Source organism: Gavia stellata, chromosome 31 (assembly GCF_030936135.1).
Source record: "Gavia stellata isolate bGavSte3 chromosome 31, bGavSte3.hap2, whole genome shotgun sequence".
NCBI lineage: Eukaryota > Metazoa > Chordata > Aves > Gaviiformes > Gaviidae > Gavia > Gavia stellata.
Genome location: NC_082624.1, coordinates 4,709,980 through 4,730,630, shown reverse-complemented (window position 1 = coordinate 4,730,630; position 20,651 = coordinate 4,709,980).

Sequence of the window (20,651 nt, the reverse complement as noted above, 5' to 3'; positions counted from 1 at the left end):
GATTACATGCCCTCTGCCTTGGCATGTACAATTGCACCAAATAGAGCAGTGTCAGGACCAAGCAACAGCATAAGGCATCACAGGAGGGAGAAGTGATTGATATGCTAAACAAAAAATCATGAAGATGATGCAGGATAAGCTTTTGTACAAAAACATAACCTTAAAGATGACAAGGCCAATTGACTCTGCATTCCAAGCCAGTTTCTCTCATCACCCTAAGCTTCTGATCTGTACAGAAGTATGAGAAATGTTAGGCTGTCATTTTTAATCACTTGTATTCAATTCTGTGTTGTTCACTTGCATCTGAAGGAGCCGCACAATCTCCCTGCGGGTAAATTTTCAGCTGGTTCAACTCAGCTTAGCACCAGGTTCTTCAATAGACCCATGTAATTTGTGCCCATGGTGAACCTGCCCCATAAGTGTAGTGCCCAAACCTCTTTATTGCTCTAGCTTTTAAACTGCAGATTGCTGGCATTGTTTTTCACCTCCTTCACAATATGCTTCCTTTTTATTAGCTTGTTCTAGCCTTTTTAGTATATTAAACTATTTGGTAGTTTTATTGCAAGACCCATAAAATAAGTAATTTACAAAGAATATTAAAATCAGTGTTATTTCAATAATAACTATTTCCAGTGTAATGGTTCTGGTATCACTGAGTCAAGTGAGAAAACTGACCTCTCTGTATCAAGAATACCTTTGATACTTGAGCCAGTTTTTACTATGACTAGATGAATGACCTGAGCACATTAACAATGGCTGAAGTTTTGATAGTTAAATAATTTTTGCAAGGTAGCTACACAAAATCCCAGCTGAAGCCATATTTGAGATCTGATCTCTCATCCTATTTCCATGTGAAAGAAGATATCAATACCACCTCAGACCTTTGTGTCAAAAATCAAGTGCTTAGCTTTAAACTGGTGTTCTAGTCAAACACATCCAGAACCTGAAGCCATATTTACAGGCAAGTACTTGCTAATATATGTTGTTGAATTAGGGCCAAAATTAGGAAGAGGCTTACAAATATCTCAAGTACTGTCTAGGTCCTCAAAATAGAGGAAAGATGAAATTTCAAGTGGCATGTAATGCTTTGTACAGGTCTTCTGCACTGGGAAAAAGATCACCTATCTGTACTGCACTCTCAGATTTAACTTATGTTATGTTCCCCATTTCCAGCCTGTAATTGGGTGTGAGATTCACTTGGTTGCTGAAGGGACCAGTTGATAACTGCAGAGTGGGCTGTACTGATCAAAAGCAATAAAAAGACAGTGAAGGTGGCAGGTGTTTTTGTCTCTAATGAAAGCTAACTGGTGGAGTGCTGAGCTGAACACAGGAGTTTCTCCCTGCTGTTAAGAATGGGCTGGTAGCCAGTGCACACCTGCCCTTATGACACTGAGGGTCACTTCATTACAGCAGGAGGTCCCTGTTGTGGCCACAGGGGAAGAATAATGTCAAAAAGTTTTCAGGAGGAAATAAAAGTTGGAAGGTGCCTGCATATAAGCCAACAAAAGAGGTAACATCTAGACTGTATCATGGGTGAATGATTGCTCTGTGTGGCCTTAAAGCTGCAATAGCTACTCACTGGTGTCAGAAGGAGAAAGCTGTGATTTAGTGTTAAAGCCAGAATTTGGAGATCTGGCATCCTTAGTTCCGTATATTGCTGCTGCTTTTCTGTATGTTCGCAGGGAGAAATCACCATGTCCTAGCAAATACTGTTCACTGGAGAAGGTCAGAAAAATGATAGCTGTTATGTGGGAAATAACTTAAAGGGAATAACTAGTTTTCTATTTTTCCTATGGGAATTTTCTCTGCAAGAAAAAGTGTTATTTTTTCCATCTTTCATTTGTTTTTCATCTTTTATTTTTATAAATGGGAAAAGGAAAGGGACAGTTGACTCAGTGGAAAATAAGAAGCTTTGCTTTTCCATAGAAACCGGAAAAAATAGGTGGCAACAAATAAAAAGGGGTGGGGGGTGGGGGTATTATTCGAAAAGGTTTTGTTTTCCCAGAAAAAGTACTTCTAGTAGGTTTGCCAGTTATTTTTATGAACTGCTTTTGGTGACTTTGCTGTGTAAGTATAAAGTATCCTAAGCAAGTAGGTGTTTTCATGTGGAAAAAATCCTGTGGTCTCTTGCCTGATGCATTGTCTCCTCTAGGCATTGGAAAAAAATGTTGCTTTTATTTTTTTACATTAAAATGATTTCTTAAGCTTCTGAAATCTAGAAGAGAGCACTTTTTCCGGAGCATGACCCAGGGTACCAGTGGTAAATGCATGCATCCTGCTGCAGGGTGGGTTTGGGGCACAGCCCAGCTGTACACCTGGGCCTGGATGTCTGGAACTACTCCCAGTGCTTGGTTTGGAGTGAGTGTTGTAGCTGTTCTCTCACTGCAGTGGAGCAGGAGCTGGTTTGGCAGTACCCTGTGATTGTGTGATGCAGGACACTGACAAAAGACTTCTCCATCTGTTTTTTTATACTGTCTCAGTAGGGGTTTTCTTTCACTGGCATGTCCTGAGGATATAAATTATAAATTAATCTGAATGCCATACACACTGCATCTTTCCCCCTACGTGAATGTTGGCAGTTGGAGACCATCAGTGTCCCATGAGGATGATCTGAGCTATCTGTGGGTTTGCCAAGGCTGATATTTATTTCCTTCCTTTCTTGTGTGTGTTTGGCCAGGAGCACATAGGAGCTGGTGCCCTTTTCTTTCTGCTCTGCAGTCATTTCCCAGAGCAGTGAATCACACTCACGTGGGGGTGCAGCCAAGCACATGTCTAGTAGTCATGCGTTTGGCAGTTCCTTTTATGCAGACAGGAGTTTATTAATGCCAGCTGAATCCATGGTGATAGGATGTGAATGTGGCAATGCTACTCATGGAAGCCATAGAGCTGCCTACTGTCACTGCATCGTGCTCACAGGTGCTTAAGAGTTCACTGGAAATCTAAGGAGAGAATCTCTCTGCCTCCCAGTATTGCATTTAAATGTAGGTCCTAAACATGGAATAAGAAATTTAAGTAATCGGTGAAAAGAAAATTAAACTGCCAAACATCTTTACCATATAGCTGACTGATAGGAGTAACAGGCTTTAATATGTTGTCATTTATCTTAGCTTTGCTCCCATGTATGCCTTCCGAAATCTGCAGTAAGTCTGTTTCACTCTGTGAGATCCAGAAAGCATTAAAAGAAATTGGAGCCAGTGGTCTATTGCCCTCTCAAGGAATGACCAGCACACCACATCCTTTTGCTGCACAGGAACATTAGATGTAGCTTCCTGACAGTGTAATTGCAATCAGACTCTCTGCTCTCAGGATCCAAGGAAGGTATGATTTCTGCTGTGTCCATTCAGAGGAACAAAGGAATATTTAAATGATACAGTTGAGGAGTAAGGCAGCAACTCAGTGAATACATCTGTGCAGCCAGATTCTAGTCACCCTGCAGGGATGGGTTAGGTGTTGAACACAGTGAGGATACCTTACTTGCATGCATTGCCCAGTCTAAATGAAAAGGTGGGTTATAGTTCGTGCTTCGTTATTGGACAGAAACTAGAGAGCAAAGATCTATAAAGCTAGGTGATGCTGTGTCACTCTATCACCTTTTCCTTTCCTACTTGTCAATTCTCTTCTTATTTAGACAAAAAACTCCAAGGTAAGGAGGAAGGTGTGTGTTGCTTAATATCCTTATTTTTATGAGGATGTCAACTTCCTTTTGCTGGTGATCTTGCTGAAACATAGGTACAAAATGCCTGTGTGGCCATTTAGGATATCACTTAACGGGAGGAGATCATTCTGCTCAGCCCAGGTTGTTTTAAGTTTGATTTAAAACCAGTGTGTTTAAATGCCCTGTGAGCATTGATATACCCTGCACATACAGATTTTTATATATCCCCATAATATCCATATAGAATCATAGAAAAATTTGGGTTGGAAGGGACCTTTAAAGGTCATCTAGTCCAACCCCGCTGCAGCAAGCAGGGACATCTTCAACTAGATCAGGTTGCTCAGAGCCCTGTCTAACCTGACCTTGAATGTCTCCAGGGTTGGGTTATCTACCACCTCTCTGGGTTATGTATGTGTATACTTTTTTAATTTCTCTGAACTAAACTACTGAGCTGAAATTTTGGTCCTAATTGAAATCAATGTAAAAAGGACTAATCAGTGAGTCCAGATTTTTACCCACCATCTTTTCAGTCTTTGAATTAAAATCCCTCCAGGACTCTGATCAGTCCCTCCACTGGTCTCTTAACACTTATTTCTCTATTGCATAGTGAGGTTCCATTTCTGATCTCTCAGCTTGGAGATGCTCCAAACCTGGCCACAGGTGTATCACTGGTACGCAGGACTGGAAATGTTCTCTACAAATTAATTTTCCCCATAATCAGCAAAAATTATTTTACAACAATTTATAGCAATAGGTCAATGGCAACTTTCCCAAAGACAGACTAGCAGGAATCTGGAATCAGGCAGTGACTGGAATCAGGGTCAGGCTGTGACTGAATCTGTTGCTGGACTCTTGTGCTCTCCCACAGAGATAATGTTCAAAGTATAACACAAGGAGCAACAGCTGGATTCTGCAGACAGATGTGGGGAGCAGTGAGTCAGTGAGATTGCTGTGATTAGTGTGATAAGCAGCAGTCACAGCACACCAGCTGCCTTGTCACTTCCAAGGTTTTTGCAACATGTAGCTTCTGCAGTGTTTCGGCCTAGGAAAGTCCCCAACATCTGTGTGCAGAGCTCAAACTTCTCTTTCAGCAGGACAAGAGCTTACCTGTGTGAAGCATTAAGATGTTCTACAGTGAGCTCTACAGTTACTGTCTGCCAACCTGAGATACTTATGGCTCCCCTTCTGTGAGGTGAATGCAGTCCAGAGCTTTACTAGTGCTCATGGGATTTCAAGACCCCTTCTCAGTCCCAGGTGACCCATTTTTCCACTGTTCTTTCTGAACTCTACCCTGACCTCTATGCTGAGGCATTGCTTCAATCTAAAGGCAGATGCCATTTTTCCCTGATTGCTAGAATATTATGATGTTATAATGTGACCTGATAAAAGTGTCAGCTGAATGCATCCATCTGCCCTTAGTTGGTTTGATAAACTGGTAAAGAACTGAGATCCAAATTATCTGTAGAGGACTCAAATGCACACACAGGCACCCTCTGTGCATCCCATGAGGGTGTGCTTCTCTAGTGCTTCACTCAAAAACATTTGATCAATAATTCTCTACCCATGGGGTAATGTAAAGGACCTCTATGTGTCCTGGAAGTGTCTTCAAGACAGCCTATCTCAAGACCTTGGTAGAAACCCCCAAGTTTTCCTAGGGCTTCATCAACAACTGGCAGCTTATTTAGCTGTGGCTATACTCCTGCTAACAAGGCAGTGGTGTAAAAAGACACTGAGGGCTCATGATTGTGAATATGTGCAGTTATTCCTGTAACCACAGCCTTCTACTTAATTCGACATCAAGTGCTGAAAGTGAAACTACGCTGCTGGTTTTCTTGGGTACCCAGAAAGCCTTACACCTAAGACAGTGAATGGTGCCAAATGCTCTGGAGTAACACCAAGAGATGTTCACTGCCAAAATGGCAAAAGCAGTTTGAAGTATTATTGCCTTGCCTTTAATACCACTAGCCTTTCAATATAATAAAATGTAGCAATGCTGCAAAGCAGGGGAAGTCTGGTGATGAAGCTCAAAGTGCCTCCTGCAGCAGCTAGAACTAAGCCAAATTTTTCACTAAAGCATAATAAGAGAGTTCATGTGCTCTGTTACCAGCAGAGCTTTAAGGATAGTAACTTTTGTCAAGAGAACAACAATTTAAACTGTTGCAGCTATTTTCATAGTGAATCTTTTCTATAACCTAAGAGCTAGTTCCTCTCGTGATGCAATGACATGATAAAAGTGTAAGGTGCATGTGGGGGAAAAGGCGGGTTATTACTTCCATTTTACAGGTAGAAAATCTGAAACATGGGAGATGATGTGATTTTTCCCCAAAATTCACAGGAACTGAAAAATCACCAGACATCAGTGGGGACATATCCATTTTACAGTTATATTATGGGAGGCAAGTGCAGCTTGTGCCTGCGACTGCAAGGTGATGTTCTGATTTCAAATTTTCTTGTTCACTGTTGGATGGAGGCAACTGGATGAAGGCAATGAAGCTGCTGAGGGGACTGTGTTAAATGTACCTGTGTAATTACAGGCCAGGGAAAGGTGAGGGTTGAGAGCCTATAGTCTTTCAGCACATTTAATAAAGATCTCTTTCCTGCTGCAGCAGCTAGGGCTAAGAAAGTGGTGTTTGCATGTACGTGGTGTTTAGCCTGAGACCCCTCATGCCTGCTGTGTAGAGTGTGTGTTCACCGAGGGTCAGAAGGCTACAGAGCAAGTCAGCTTACAGCTTTTCTCCTTAGAGCAGTTCCTTGCATTCTGCTCTCCTCAATCTGCTGTGAATGCCAGCTGCATGGATATAAACACAGGAGGGTTTTTTGCATATGGAAAAATACATCAGGAGTAGAAGGGGGATGTGCAAACCTCCCTACAGAGAGTGGCATAAATTATCTGTTGAAGAGCTAGGCTGTGGCCATCACCATTACCTGAATTATAGGTCTTCAGTCTGAATGGCTTCAAAGCAAGCTATGTTTTTGTATATTACCCCTTCATCCTTTAATATTTCGAAGATGAAAGGAATGATTTCAAGCACTGGTGGGGAACTTAAGCAGGAAGGGAACATTCTGTTACTTACTGTGTAGACAGAGGAATATCTTTTAATTAAGGTAGAAACTATGAGCACAATGATACAGAAATGCTAATTTCTAATGGCTTATGGATATGCCTGGGAATACAGTTTACCTACATGTGTTCTGACCAATTCAGGCCAAAAGCAGGACACACCAGAAGGCCTGTGGTCCTAAGTTTTTCAGCTCAGTTTTTGATCTGTTGGACAAGTCTCAGTCAAAGCTGCTGAAAGCTAGCTAAAAACAATGGGTGAAGTTAGTTTATAATTTCATTAATAATTACAAATTACTACTCTTGATTTTTCAGAAAATACCTAGTAACAATAGCAACAAACCCCCATGTTGGCAGCTTTCTGGTAGACCAGAAAGTGGCTCTTGTGAGGCATAACAGCTGTGTATGATGCCAAGGAGAAATGAGAGCTAGTAAAATGCAGAATATACATCACCCGTTTACATTTATTGCACATTAAACCTCAGCACACACAAAAGATAATGACAGATGCAAATTGAGAGCGCTCAAACAGTGTGTCTGTCGATGGGGAACGGGCGCAGAGCCAGAGACCCATATTTTCAGCAACCACATGTTTTGAGGGAGGAACCAAGCTGCAATGTAGGGTCTATTAGACTGCAGATTAACCTCACCATGGAAGTGTGCTAGCACCTTTCCTTCTGTTTTGCATCCAGATTCACTGCAATCAATTATTTATTTGCAGAGGTGGGCCTGGAACTGAAGCCAAAATACCACCTTTGCAAGCTTAGAGTTCTGATCCAGACAGCCTATCTTGCGCTCATCCAACTGTTCATTTGTATTAGGGCAGCAGCTAGGAACTTCACTGAGGTCAGCCTGGTACAAATGTATAAACGGCACTCCCTAGCAGGAAGAATTTGATATAAATAGACAATTCAAACAAAGGAGCTAGTACCTCTGTGGCTCAGGTGGGGTGACACTGAACTTTGACATACACACACAAGATCCCATATGGAGGGTATGGTAGAGTGCTGCCCTTATGCTAGTGTATTAATTACAAGGCAGACTTTAATCTGCTCTAGGATGAAGCTGGCTAGTTCATTCTTTCTCCTTGTTCTTTGTATTCAAACTGTTTACTCTTTTTAGATCACTGTTCTTTAGTCAATCAGCGCAAGAGTCTGCTCCTCTAATGCAGAAACTCCCCTTTTAGATGGGAACAGCAGAGCAAGATGCAAGTTTCTGCACAGCTGGAGTATACCTACAGTACTGGAGAAACATCTGGATAGAACACAAAGCACTTAATATTACAAGCAAGTGAGTTGACAGGTCTCTATCAAAATAGCCACCTGGACAACTACCTAGAGATCTGATCCTTGTTCAAGTATTTGTTTTCAAGAAACAATGCTGGCACCAAAGCCTGTGTATGTTTGTCTTCAGCCTCTCTGTCTCTCTCCCTCCTCCTGTGAGTGAACTGCTACAAGAACATTTTGCTGCTTCCTTTGCTTCTGCTGTGCCAAAGATAAACAGCCCGTCAGCGCAATGCTGAAAAGGAACAGAGAAAGGGGGCTGGAAGTAGTTTAATTACTAGGAGTGCTTGTTTTGTGTATGGTGTGATTGCTTCCTATGATACAGTAACTTCTCTTTCCCTATGCAAGCATGGTGTTTCCATTTATCAGGATGAAACTGAAGCAGCAAATTACAGAGGGAGAAGGAGCAACTGTATTGCTCTATTTGTAAGCAAAACTGGCAATGTGTGTGAAAAAGTAGCAGTTCCTGTTGGAAACCTATTATGGATTTTCTCTCTGCAGAATCCCAGCTTTTTTGACCCTTCCTTGCACTTCCTGTTCTTAATTAGATTTTAAGATTGCCCAAGTTCTTGCCAAGTTTGAAAGACTTGGATATTATTATTCCCATTTTACAGAGGGGAAGGCTAAGCCACAGAGCAACTTTTATCTGTGAACATTAGTAGTTACCCTTTTTTCAATACTGAAAATGCATTGAAGCTGGAAAATCAGATATAGTGGACAGCAAAGCTGGCTGGCTCCTTGCTTGCAGGGAGTTGCCTCAGCTGGGTCCAGAGCTGTTCAGGCCTTGATGTCATGGGCTATACACCAAAAAACCTGTCTTGGTGCAGCAATGTAACAAACTGGAAAGATGCAGTCTAGCCAGTGGATTCGTCTTGCAGATTCATGTGTGGCATTGGGGTCTCTGATGGCAGTGGGGGGGAAGGGTTCTGTTTACATTAGGTAACATTTCTTTAATCACCTTTTCCGTTTAATTTTCTGTGCTTTGTGCTGCTGCTAGGATCGTTAAGCAATACTCTAGTTATCGCTGCATATCACTTAGTGTGCTTTGCTCTAATAAGCTTTTGTAAATAAAACCAGGAGAGATGAAAAGGCCAACGCCTGATTACGAGCTACCAATTTTGTCTCATTAAGTTCTTATAAGGGGGAAAAAGTAAATAGAATCTTTATCAATCTCATATAGTTACCGCACTGAAGAGAGCTTTCCACATTCATTAAGGAGAATGCTGAGAATAGAGATGTGTTTCCAGGCACTTTTGGCTTATGAAGCTGTTAAGGAATGTTTTACTGATGATCGGCTTTTACTTCAATCAAAAGATGAGATGGTAAAGATGGAACCAGAGGAATCATAAAATATTTATATGCAGAGGTTGGAAGGGGCTGGTACACAATTATATGCCATTTTCACTCTTCAGATGTGTATATTGGCAGTGTTATGGGTACTAAAAGAGAAGAATAGCTTTCTTGCTGGAACTTTCTGCATTTCCATTTTGGTAGCTGTTTACATGGGATTACCAATAAATGTGGAAAAATATAATACAGGAATCATACATAATTAGGTTGACCTCTCTGCTGATAATACCTGCCATTTTCTATCTCTTCTACATCTACAATTTTAAAAACAACCCTGAAATAGATGTCACTTATCTTTGTTTCCATCTTTTTATCATCCATACTTTCTTGAATGTGTTAGTCATCAGTTTAAAGACAAATTACTATTGTGGTCATTTGACTATTCCAGTAAAAACATCCACGAATTCCACTAAGAAAAACTTAAAGCCAACTTCAACTCTAAGTACTTTTACATGAAAAGCCTTGTGTTGCAGGTATTTCCCTAAAATTGGGAGTAACATTTATGCCAAAGTCTGCAACTGGAAAATGTTGGCCAACTATGAGCAGACCCGGGAATTTTCATTGGCAGTTTGAAATTCAGAGTATTCTGATGGATTCTTGTCAGGGGCTAGTAGCCTGCATGTGTATCCTTGCTTTGTTAGTTACGCATTATTATATTTCTTCTAATACTCTGAATACATAAAAGCCCCCATTCTTCTCCATTTTCCATTACATAGTCCCGTTTTATCTTGCACTCCAGCTTCAGTGTCCTTGTGTTTCCTCCCTTCATGAAGACAAGCAATTCATTCATCAGACAAATTCGTGAAATAGATGAGTAGAGATGGCTTAGTCAGCTAATTTCTTGTGGGCGTCACAGCACAAGTAGATGATTTGAAAATTATAATAGCATTTTCTTTTGGAGGAGATACAGTGTGGAAATTTTCTTTTCACTTTTCATGTTTCTCAGGTTCTATTTAGTCTTTCTTTTTACCCAGTCGTCACAGCTTTGACCTCTATCATTCCTCCTTTCATCCTGTTTAGGAGCAAGAGCAATCTTCCCCACGGGGTACAATGGCAAGGAGCTTAACCTTTGCCCCTTCCTTTAAATACTGAACAGAAATCATCTATTAACATTAGCTGAATGAAACCTGCATTCTGTAAAGCTGCTTGGCATTATTATATTGACATTCCTGACCTCTGTTGATATTTGAAGCCTGGCCATTTTTCTGGTGTGCCATTCTCTGAAAACCGCACTGACGCACTGCATATGAAGTGATCTTTAGTCCTAGACTGCTCAGGAGCTGTGGATGTCAGAGAGGCATTAAGTAACCATCCAGTTAGAAAATTGGGCACTTTGCTTTCTTAGTTGCGGTGGGTTGGGTTTCCTGCATTCAGTGATTGTGGCATCACATCTGAGCTGTCTGCCTGTTTCTCGCAGTACATGCTTTTGTCATAACTGCAGCCTCTTCTCACTGTACCCACTTTTCTCCACTCTTTGGGTTGTGCAGTGCCATTTTCATTCTGTTCATAGGCTTGGATGGTGCCAAGATGTGCCCTCAGCCATTGCAGACTGTCTCAAGCTGTAGTCTCCAATCCATGAAGCTGATGCTGCAGAAGCATGGGAAAGGTTTTGTGAACCAATGTGGCTGTAGGTTCTTCTGTGACTAGTGGCTGCTCAGGGTCTGAGAGAGGGCCTGGAGGACCTGTCTTTCCAGTACTTCCATTTCTGTTAAAACCTCGATAGGGCTGCTGAACCAGGCATGCCATGCACCAGTCAATGCCTCTGGCTAAAAGCAAGCTCAGCAGCAGTAGGAATACAGATGCACCAAACATGTTAATGGCAAAGGCATATATGCAGGTGTCAGACTTAAATATGGCTTGTGAAGTTAAACAATACACAGTTTTAATCTACAGGCAACTTGATTTAACGTTTTCTTTAATAAAAAAAAAAGTGTATTTGCCATAGTGTACTGCCCTTAACAGTAAATGCAACAGCACCACCTTTGGGTTCTGGAAGAAAATGCACTTGGAGCTGCAGGTACTTTCCCCGGTTTTCTGTGTAGCTGACTTATCTGCTGCATTGATGAAGATTTAATATGAATAGTAAAACTGGGGAGGGGGGGAGGATCTGCTGCAGTACTGAAGTAGCCTATCACAGGGTAGGAGCAATGGCAGGTCCATAGCTATCATACATGATGTCTTGATGCTGGTAGTCAGATGGTGAGCACAGAATGCAGGGGCAAACCCAGACTTTGTAGACAATACTAAGACTCAGAGTCAAGCTAGAGTGGATTTTCCCACCTCTAATTCTTATTTTTGCATCTGGCAATAATTTATGCTAATGTTATGCATTTTAATTAAAGATTTGCTTTGTGATAGCGAGCCAGGTACTTTTTCCTCTGGAAAGAAGGTTTTGCACCTTTCACTCTTGTTTACAGAATGTGTGTGTCTGCCTGAGACTGCATCAGATGGGTGCATGTGCCTGTGCAAATACGTGAGCATGCGTATGTGATGATTGTGTTGATAAGCACAGCTGAGCATTTGCTCCAAGTTCCTGTACATGCCCATGTGTCCATGGGTAGTCAGGTATCTGTATAAGCAAGTGGTTGTATGAACATACATTCATGCAGCTTTCATGCTGGTGTTGTATGTGTTTGCTCCCATTGATATGCTGATGTCTTATTGTGTTTATATGGACATATCTATAGATGGTGCCTGTGCGTGCACAGATAATTATGCTTGCTTAAGAATCTGAGCCCTATACAACTCTGAGTGTGTGTCTATGTAGGAGTGTTTGCACAAATACCAGTGAAGTTAAAAAATTCCAGCAGAAGTAATTGGATACATTTATTATTGTCAGTGCATTCAGTGAGATTCAACAACTTTTCCCCCTAAGAAACTAAACAAAGCCCCAAACAACCAAGTAAATGAAGTAAAAATGCTATTGCTTTTATGTGGAAGGTGAAATCTAAACCTTGCTAGCCCTTGCTCTTGCACATGGTCTAAGTGACTGGAAACTCGCTAATCACAGGGAGATAAACTGGAGAAGTATTGTTAACGAGCCTTCAAACTGACAGCAGGATTTGGCAGGGTTGCTGTACTGCTGTGTTGAAGGTCTTTAAACTCTAGGGGTCATTATCCTCTGACCCTGGAAAAAACCCTACCAGATACCCATATGCACTGGCTGCCTGGTTCTCACTCCTAATTGGACATACAAGTGTGCGAAGGAGCATCTGACATTGCTTGACGGACTATCTGCATAGTTTTCACATGTCTCTACTTTGTGCCTTTACAGAACAAGGAACAGCTTGTGCTGTGTCTGTCCAAGATGGTCATCAGCCTCATACCAAACTGGATGCCAGTCAAAAAGCTCCTCTGGGCTCCAGCAGGCTTTAAGCCAGACCTGGTCAAATCCTCTGCTTTTGTTAAGTATTTGTGTGAGTGTAAATACAACCCCAAACTTGATCCCTCTGCACTTAATGTTCACAGGATCCGCAGAGACTAGCAACCCACAAAACACCTCTTTGCATTTCATGTTCACATCCAGTCCTATGAATTGGTCCCTTTATGTTTAGGCTTGATATTCCTGGGAGTACAGTCCTTCAGTCTGCTTAGCTTTCAGCAAGGTCAATTCCTCACCTTTCTTATGTCCTCTGTCATTACCTCTTCCTATACTTGCTTTGATGCAATTGATTTCCTTGCTGTTTCTCAACTCCCCAAAGGGTTTTTCTCAGATCCTGCCAAATATGCTGCAGTCATGCACCTCTTAGCAGTTTTTTAGCTAGGTTGTTAAGACCCTTTAATTGAAAAGGCTCCTATGATGTAGCACTGTGTACATGTGTCATTTGAAGTATCTGTATTTTTTCTCATAGTTCACTTGCCTATAATGTTCAAAGGAATGAAATTAGTGAAGTGGGATTTGGCCTGTTCCATCTGCTGCTTTCCATTCCCTCCCCCATCTCTGAGGCAGTGGTAAAAAAAGTGAGGATGTGCCCATGCACAGCCAGAAAAGGAGATCAGCTCCTTGGGGTGGAAAGGACAAAGCCCAGATTTGTATTGGTTTGTCTTATGCTACCGCTGCTCGGTTCGCTTCCCATGGGTTCTGACACCGGAAAGCTGAGCACAGCGCTGATTCCACAAAAACTTGTCTGATCTACACTGTGGTCTCATCCACGTTGTCAGACCCCTCTGAGTCTCATTTTGAGGCATACAGAGTACTTTTAACCATATGCAGCTCTTCTTGGAACAAGCTGCAAATGCAGAGCAGTGTTTGAGATCACCCCCCTGAGATCACTTGCTGCATGTACTTTATTCTCCTTAGGAAGGTCTCTGGGGCCGTATGCTCTCGGAGGTTGGGGTAAGCCATGCATTTTTACAGATGAGTGCAAAGCACCATGCAGATTTATAGCACTGCACAGATGATTTTAAGTCCCTGTGAAAAATAATTGATAGCAGCATTGACACACAACCTGATCCTGCCAGGTGCCATGGCTTCCCTGGGGAATGCGATGCTGCCAACTCTCTCTGACCTTGGCGCTTGATCGTGTTGCGCTCTCAGGGAGGCATCCAGGTTACTTCTCTGGATCAGGCTCTTCATTAGCAGTACCTTCCATTAGAACCAATTATCAGCTGAATTATCAATAAAGGGCGGCATGGTGACAGTAATGGGTGACCCCATGAACAAACAAGCAGATATATCTTGAGAGAGTTCCCTCATAGGAAGGGGAGAGAGGAAGAAGCAAGCAAATGTTGCTACTTCCATAACATTTCTTTAGGGCGAAAAAAAAAAGCCAATGAAGTGGAATAAAAGCTGCAAAATGCAACACCCCTGACAGTTTGCTGCTGAATGTAGCTTTTCATTTAGAACCAAGAGGGTGGTTCATAATGGGAGCAGAATGAGGGGCACACAAATGTAGGTGCCATCCCAGGGAGATTTCGAAGAATATCTTGAATCAAAGAATTTGTGCGATTAGCTGGAATTACACAAAGATGCACAAACAACCTTGGCATAGAGCAAAAAAGGAAAAAAAATTCCAGTGCTTCAGTGTCTGATGCTATTTTGTCTTTTGATGTTTGTTTTTTGCACAGTGCCAGCAATTTCTGTCATCTCTAGTGCGTGTTGCCAAGTCTATTATTCAGGATGATTCCTGCTTTAAATATTTTTAGCAGCAGCGGATCTTTAATCACGGGGAAATTGTTTTCAGGAATGATTATTTTATGTGCATCTAAAAGCAAATCTGAAGGTCTAATCCAAAAGTGTTTGTGATCATCTTGTAGCCAAGGGACAAAGTAGGAAGGATGGGACAAACTCAAGGCCATTAGGGAGAAGGATGTTTCATTTGGATGAAACAACTGATCTCTGCCCTCTGAATCTGTGGGGTGCTTTTGACTGCTAATGATAAATTCAATCTGTAACCAGAGAAAGCAGTCCACCCTCTGATATCTATAATACTGGAATTTAAGTGTTTATCTGCAGCATGTTTGTGATGAGCTAAGTAAATCATAACTATAGAAAAGATTCCAGTATATACATTGTTCTTTTAAAAGAAGCAATGGGTTTTCATGCTTGAGTTAGATACCCAGCTGGTGTACGTCTATATAGTTCCATTGACTTCACTAAGGAAATAGCAAACTGCAGAGCGGAAATGTAAAGTCAAGCTTGTTTTTATATTTCAATCCTAAGATCCTGGAATAAAATAGTCTGATTTTGAAAAGTCCTATTAAGAATTTAAGAACTGTGCCTTTGGAGCTAAGTGAGACATTGACCTTGAATTTGTTCCCCCTATAAGGTAAATCTCGCCCAGGATACTCCGGTATTTGAGTACAAAGGTTCTGTGAATTTTACTGCTGTTTCTGTGTGTGTGCTAAATACCGTTAACAGTGTTACCTCAGTATCAGAGGCTTGAAGGTTCAGATAAGCACACTAAAATCTCAGATGATTATCTGAATCAATTTTGGAATGTAAAATTAATATAAAAACTCAATAAGAGCACAGCTTTTCTAACAGCCGATCTGCGTGACTCCTGTTGATGATTATTTGTATTAAGGAAACAATGGTAGCTGTCTACTGAAATTTAAGGCAGGTGTTTTTTTATACTAGTGCTTAAAAATCCATAGCCAGAGCTTGCAAACTCAGAAATGCGCATACAGCGTGCATTCACAGGGATTTCTCTGCTACTGGTGAAACAACAAAGACATTAAGAGCTTGTTTGTACAGGTAGACATAGAAAAACTAATCCAAATTAACTTTCAAAGTAGATTAATTATATGACCTTAAATTGTGGTGTGGACAACCTCAGTCAAAACTAAAGGAAATGTAATTATCTAGTGTGGATGTAGGATTGGAAAAGACTGAGCTCCACAGCTTTCCGAGCTACCACCTGTCAGCTGCATTGCAGTAACTGACTGTGCAGAAACTTCTACCCTGGCCCAACTGTAAAGCAAAATCCCAGTAAAGCTAATGTTTTTTTCTCTGCAGTTGGGATGGGCTAAGAGCATACACACAGGCAGTTCTGTCTGATAGAAGTTATTAAGTCATGGTAACTTGATTGCTCTCGACAATACCCATTTTCTCTAGATGGAATAGAAGTTGCTTCAGTTATGAATGTGTGTCCCCGTGAGGCTAAATGTGTTTTAACTAAATCATTCTGAATTCACATCATCAGTTAATTAGGATCAACCTTCCTAAGTATCTCAGCCTTATATAGGAAAACCAGGTCAGAACAGGGAGACACATTAACCAGCTCATTTATTAGCCAAGACTCTCTTTTCTGTCCTTGCAACTAGATCTTCTTCCACAGTATATCTTAGTATTTTGCTGTTGGTCCTTCTCTGAGCCTACTGATAGGAACAGAATATAAAATGAGAAAATAAGAACCCCACAGAATGTTTGGGCCCTTCCACAGAAAGCTGTGGTTCAAGGTCCAGTCTGGGTCCTGTATAGACACAATACCTGGTTCTTATTTTAGCCCAGGGTATACGGTCTACCTCTGGATTCTGATGCTTGCTGTGTAGGCTGTACCATTGAGCACAGCTGTATCTGACTCTCCCAGAGCTCTCACCTCTGCAGAGCACTGCCTCTCAGCCCCAAGCTATTGACACTGGGATGCTGCTGGTCCTGTTATGCTGTACATGTGTGGAGCTCTCTCAGTAATGGTAATTTAGGCAACGTGTGATCCTACTGCTATGACAATCCAGGGAGCAGTCTCAGAGCTGCCCCTCTCTAACAGGAGCTAATCTTTCCCAGCTAGAACGCTGTCTGCTTGGAGCTGGTGGTTTTACCTCAATAGAAAATTATAACAACTGACAGGACCACATTAGTTACAGTAAATTAGCCTTGGTAACATTTGTAGAGAAACAAGCATGCAAACAGTCTGTAAAGGAGTTTAGCTGCTGCTTGCTGACTAAATCAAGATGGGATGACGTGTGGATTCCCATCCTTCAGTACGGTAACAAAGAGCTTTGTTTTAACTCAGGGCAGCAGCCTGCGCCGCAGTGCTCAGGCTGATCCGGTAAGAGGCATTACTCAGAATGGAAATTTACAGTGCAATCTATTTGGTAATTTTTGAAGAAAAGGAATTGAAAACCAGAAGAGTAATTCCTTGTCTCTTTTGCAGAAATATGTAGGAGTCAGTTCATTCTGAGTTATTACAATGTGTGCCACTCAGAAGGAGTGTGTGGAACGGGCTAAAATGAGGCACATTATACTTCTCTTACTGGTATTGTTGCAGTCTAGCATTCATTAACCAATTCCTCAATGGCATAGACATACCTGCCTCAGGAAATTAATAAGATTGTGATTGAGACCATCTTCTGGGTAATGTGGGTTCCAATCAACTCTAAGTCAAAATTAAATGTATCAGGGAGAGTTTAACCTTAAATCTTATATCCTGGGTGGTTCCAAACATATTCTTATGATTTGCTTAAAGAAGCTTGGAAATAAGATAACATTTACAAAAGTGGATTCAGTTGATATAAGCATTTGGGGGCAAGGTCTGTCATTTTCCTTTGTCTTTATAGGATAAATTTCTTATGTTTGTAGGCACTGCTATAATAAGTGCAATGGTATAAGGTATGTGCAGAGCTGGAGTACAGGGGCTGCCTTGGGTCAGCACTGAGGTACAACAGAAGAACTAGGAAGGAAAAAATTTTCCTTGCTTGAATAATAGTCTGATGCATGCTGCTTAGCCCCGCAGAGAATCAGTATGTGAAACATTGGTACTACTGGGCCAAAACAAGTGTATTTCAAGCTGGTGCTAAATGCAAAACATAATCATGTACTTAATCTAAGGTGCTGTATACATGTGTCAAAAGAGATGAGACTAATGAAATTGGCCCCAGGAGCATAATTCAGTATTTATTAGCCTCCTTGCTTTCATAATCCAAAGGAGGAGATGAGGAAATGGCTGAGGTAATCCTACAAGTGATCTTTTTAAAAAAAGTTTGTTTTAAATCTTTTATAATTTTGGGGTGAAAAGAAACCTAGTCATTAAGTACAATGAACAATCCCAAAGCAAACCTGAAACTAATCAAAACGTTTCTTTTTTTACTTCCTGCATCTTTTTTCCTTTTCTTAATGTGGCAGTTTAAATGCAAACAAATGAGAAGGGCCCCAAGAGGGGACTACATTGTTTGCAAATGAGCTAATACAATGCAGTCCATGACTTGGCTGATCCCTTGGCACTCCAGTAACAGAGCCAGTTAAGTATGGTAATTATACAGTCCAATCAAGAGGTAAAGGACTGATCTGGTTGCTTTACCAGGTGGGGCTCTGATATGTATGAAAAATTTCATGGCCACCAGCTGTTTGAGGAAACTCGGATAGCTTGCATCAGTTCTGCAGCTGTTCAGTGGGAAGAATTCCTGGGCCTGACAGCTCATACTGCAAAGTTTGTTCTGTGGCAAGGGGCCCCATCATGGGAGAAACCTGGAGCTGGAAGAAGAGGTCCTTGCAAGCCTGTTGCAGAATCCAGTTTCCTTCATTATGCTGCTGTTGCAAATCAGGGCTTTCACAGAAACCTGAGGCAGTCTGCTTCAGTGGGAGTGCCACACACCATTTACTTTTCATTCTTTGTTTAAATCACTTTAGGCTTCTAGTTAGGAAATAGACCAGTAAGACTTAAAGCAACCAATCTCCCACCACCAAGAGCAGATAGCTATGTAAAACTTACTGAGTAAATACTTCTTGGATTGTAAGCTTTTAAGGATAGGCAGGAGATATTCAAAGTCTCCAAAGGGATTTATAATGTTGCCAGTTTTTGTGATTCTATCAGTACAAGTCTCTCAATATTTACTGTTTGTTCTTAAGGCTGTGTTTGTTGCTGAGATGTGATTACATGTGAATCTCAGCATTATGCATTTGTTTCTTTATGAAAAGGAATGTTTCTAACCCTTATAGATTTGGAGGAAAAATGGGAGATGTGCCTTGCCTATACCTTGGGGCAAACAGAAAGAAATCTAAGCTCAAACTTTAAAGATATTCTGTAAACTTAACCAGGCTTTTGCATTTTGAGCTATGCCTTTGACACACAATAGCCTTAGTTGAGCTGTATGCTGCCTCTGTATCTCAGTTTCCCTGTCTTTATCATGCCTGAAGCATATTGCTGTCTTGATAGTACTGTGACCACTCCAGAGGAAAAGTTTTCTGTTTGTTATTAAAAGTCACTCAGATGTAGATTCCTCATTCCTAATGCTTTGTGTATGTTTATAAATCTGTAGCAGGAGAATATGCTTCAGAATCTCTAGGACTCATTGTTTACCTCTGAGCTGTGATGGGACAGGGATGCAGCTGTGCAGTTCTAGCCATTTCCTCTCCTGCCAGAGCCAGAACTGTAGGTGTATGGAAGCTTTTCTAGATATGTGCTCCCTTAGTCCATATTTCTACTGCCTTACAGCCAAAGCAGGTCCACCTCCTGGCTGCTACTACCCAGCTTAGTAGTGCACTAAGCCACAGATCTTCTTTTACCCTCTGGCAGTCTAACTAACTTCTCTAATGTAATTAAAATGATAATTATTCCCTGTCCAGAACATTTTTCTTACTTATAGTCTGTGGAAGTATTAAAGTTGATTAAACACATATGCTGCTGGTAGATAGCTCCTCCAATCACATATGGAGTGATAAAGGGTTAGTTAAGGGAGAACAAAATATAATGCAATACTCCACTAATGCAAAAGAAAGGGCAACTGAAAAAAGCCGAGTCTGTAACAGCAGGAAGGCCTACATTCAGCAAAAAGACCTCTTTGCGTAGGGTAGGGCTAAGGCAGTAGCGAGAACAAACCTACAGAAATTTTGAGAGAGCTGGGAGAGCATTTCTTATCTCTTTACCTGGTAGAGGCCAGTTATCTGCACTGCCAAAGCTGATCATTCAGCCAGGAGACAGTCCTAATACTCTGCCCTCACCATGTATCCATGTAATTACTTTGCTTGGTTTCAGTTTGAGGTGCACATGCTCATCTTTGAATGAAGCACAAATGCAGAGAGATGGTGTACGTAGGCATATGCCAGATCTGATCTGTCCATCTGTCTATATTTGTCTATGTATCCATATGTCTAGCCATCCGTTTATTCCTATATTTATTTGCTGTTGTCTTACATATGTTTTCTCTCAATCCTGATAGAACAAACGGAATCAGAGGGGCAATGTTATTAACAATTATTTCATGATGTGTTTTCCTGCACACTGCCATTGTTAAGCAAGGTCTGAGATATATAAAAATACCACTGTATCTGACAAACTGGCTTAGGGCAGAGAGCAGTTCAGTGTTAGCACCAAGGGGCCTGGCTGCAATGATGTTTTTCCTCTAGGGATTGCCTGTGTGGGCACTGGTACAGGAACATTGCACCCATCTCAGGTACTGTGCTGTCCCAAGCACCCACGTGCTATGAATAACCAACAGTGGAAACCCATGGCGGTTTTGGGCCTGAAGAATGCTATGGAGGAAAGCTTACAGGCTTTTGTGGGTAAAAAGAACTTCAGTGTCCAAGGCTTTCAAAGAATTGTATTTAACTAGTATGAAAACTAGTACAATGCAAAGCTATTTGCTCATTCCCTTACATCATAGACTAGACACAAACTGCTGAAGATGGCCATCTTTCTCACTGCAAACAAATGCATCTTTATGTATCTCAAAAGCATTAGTAAGACTGCAAGGCAAAAGGGACAGAAATAGCACTTGCTTTCACAGTGTAATTGCCTATATTCCATCTGGGGAAGAAGTGTACGTTTTCTAATTTGCAGGAGTCACAATCTAAAATGCTTTAAAATGTACTCTCCTCCCCTGCCTCTTTTCCTCCCATGGAAAAAGTGCTGAGGTAGATTTTTCTTTC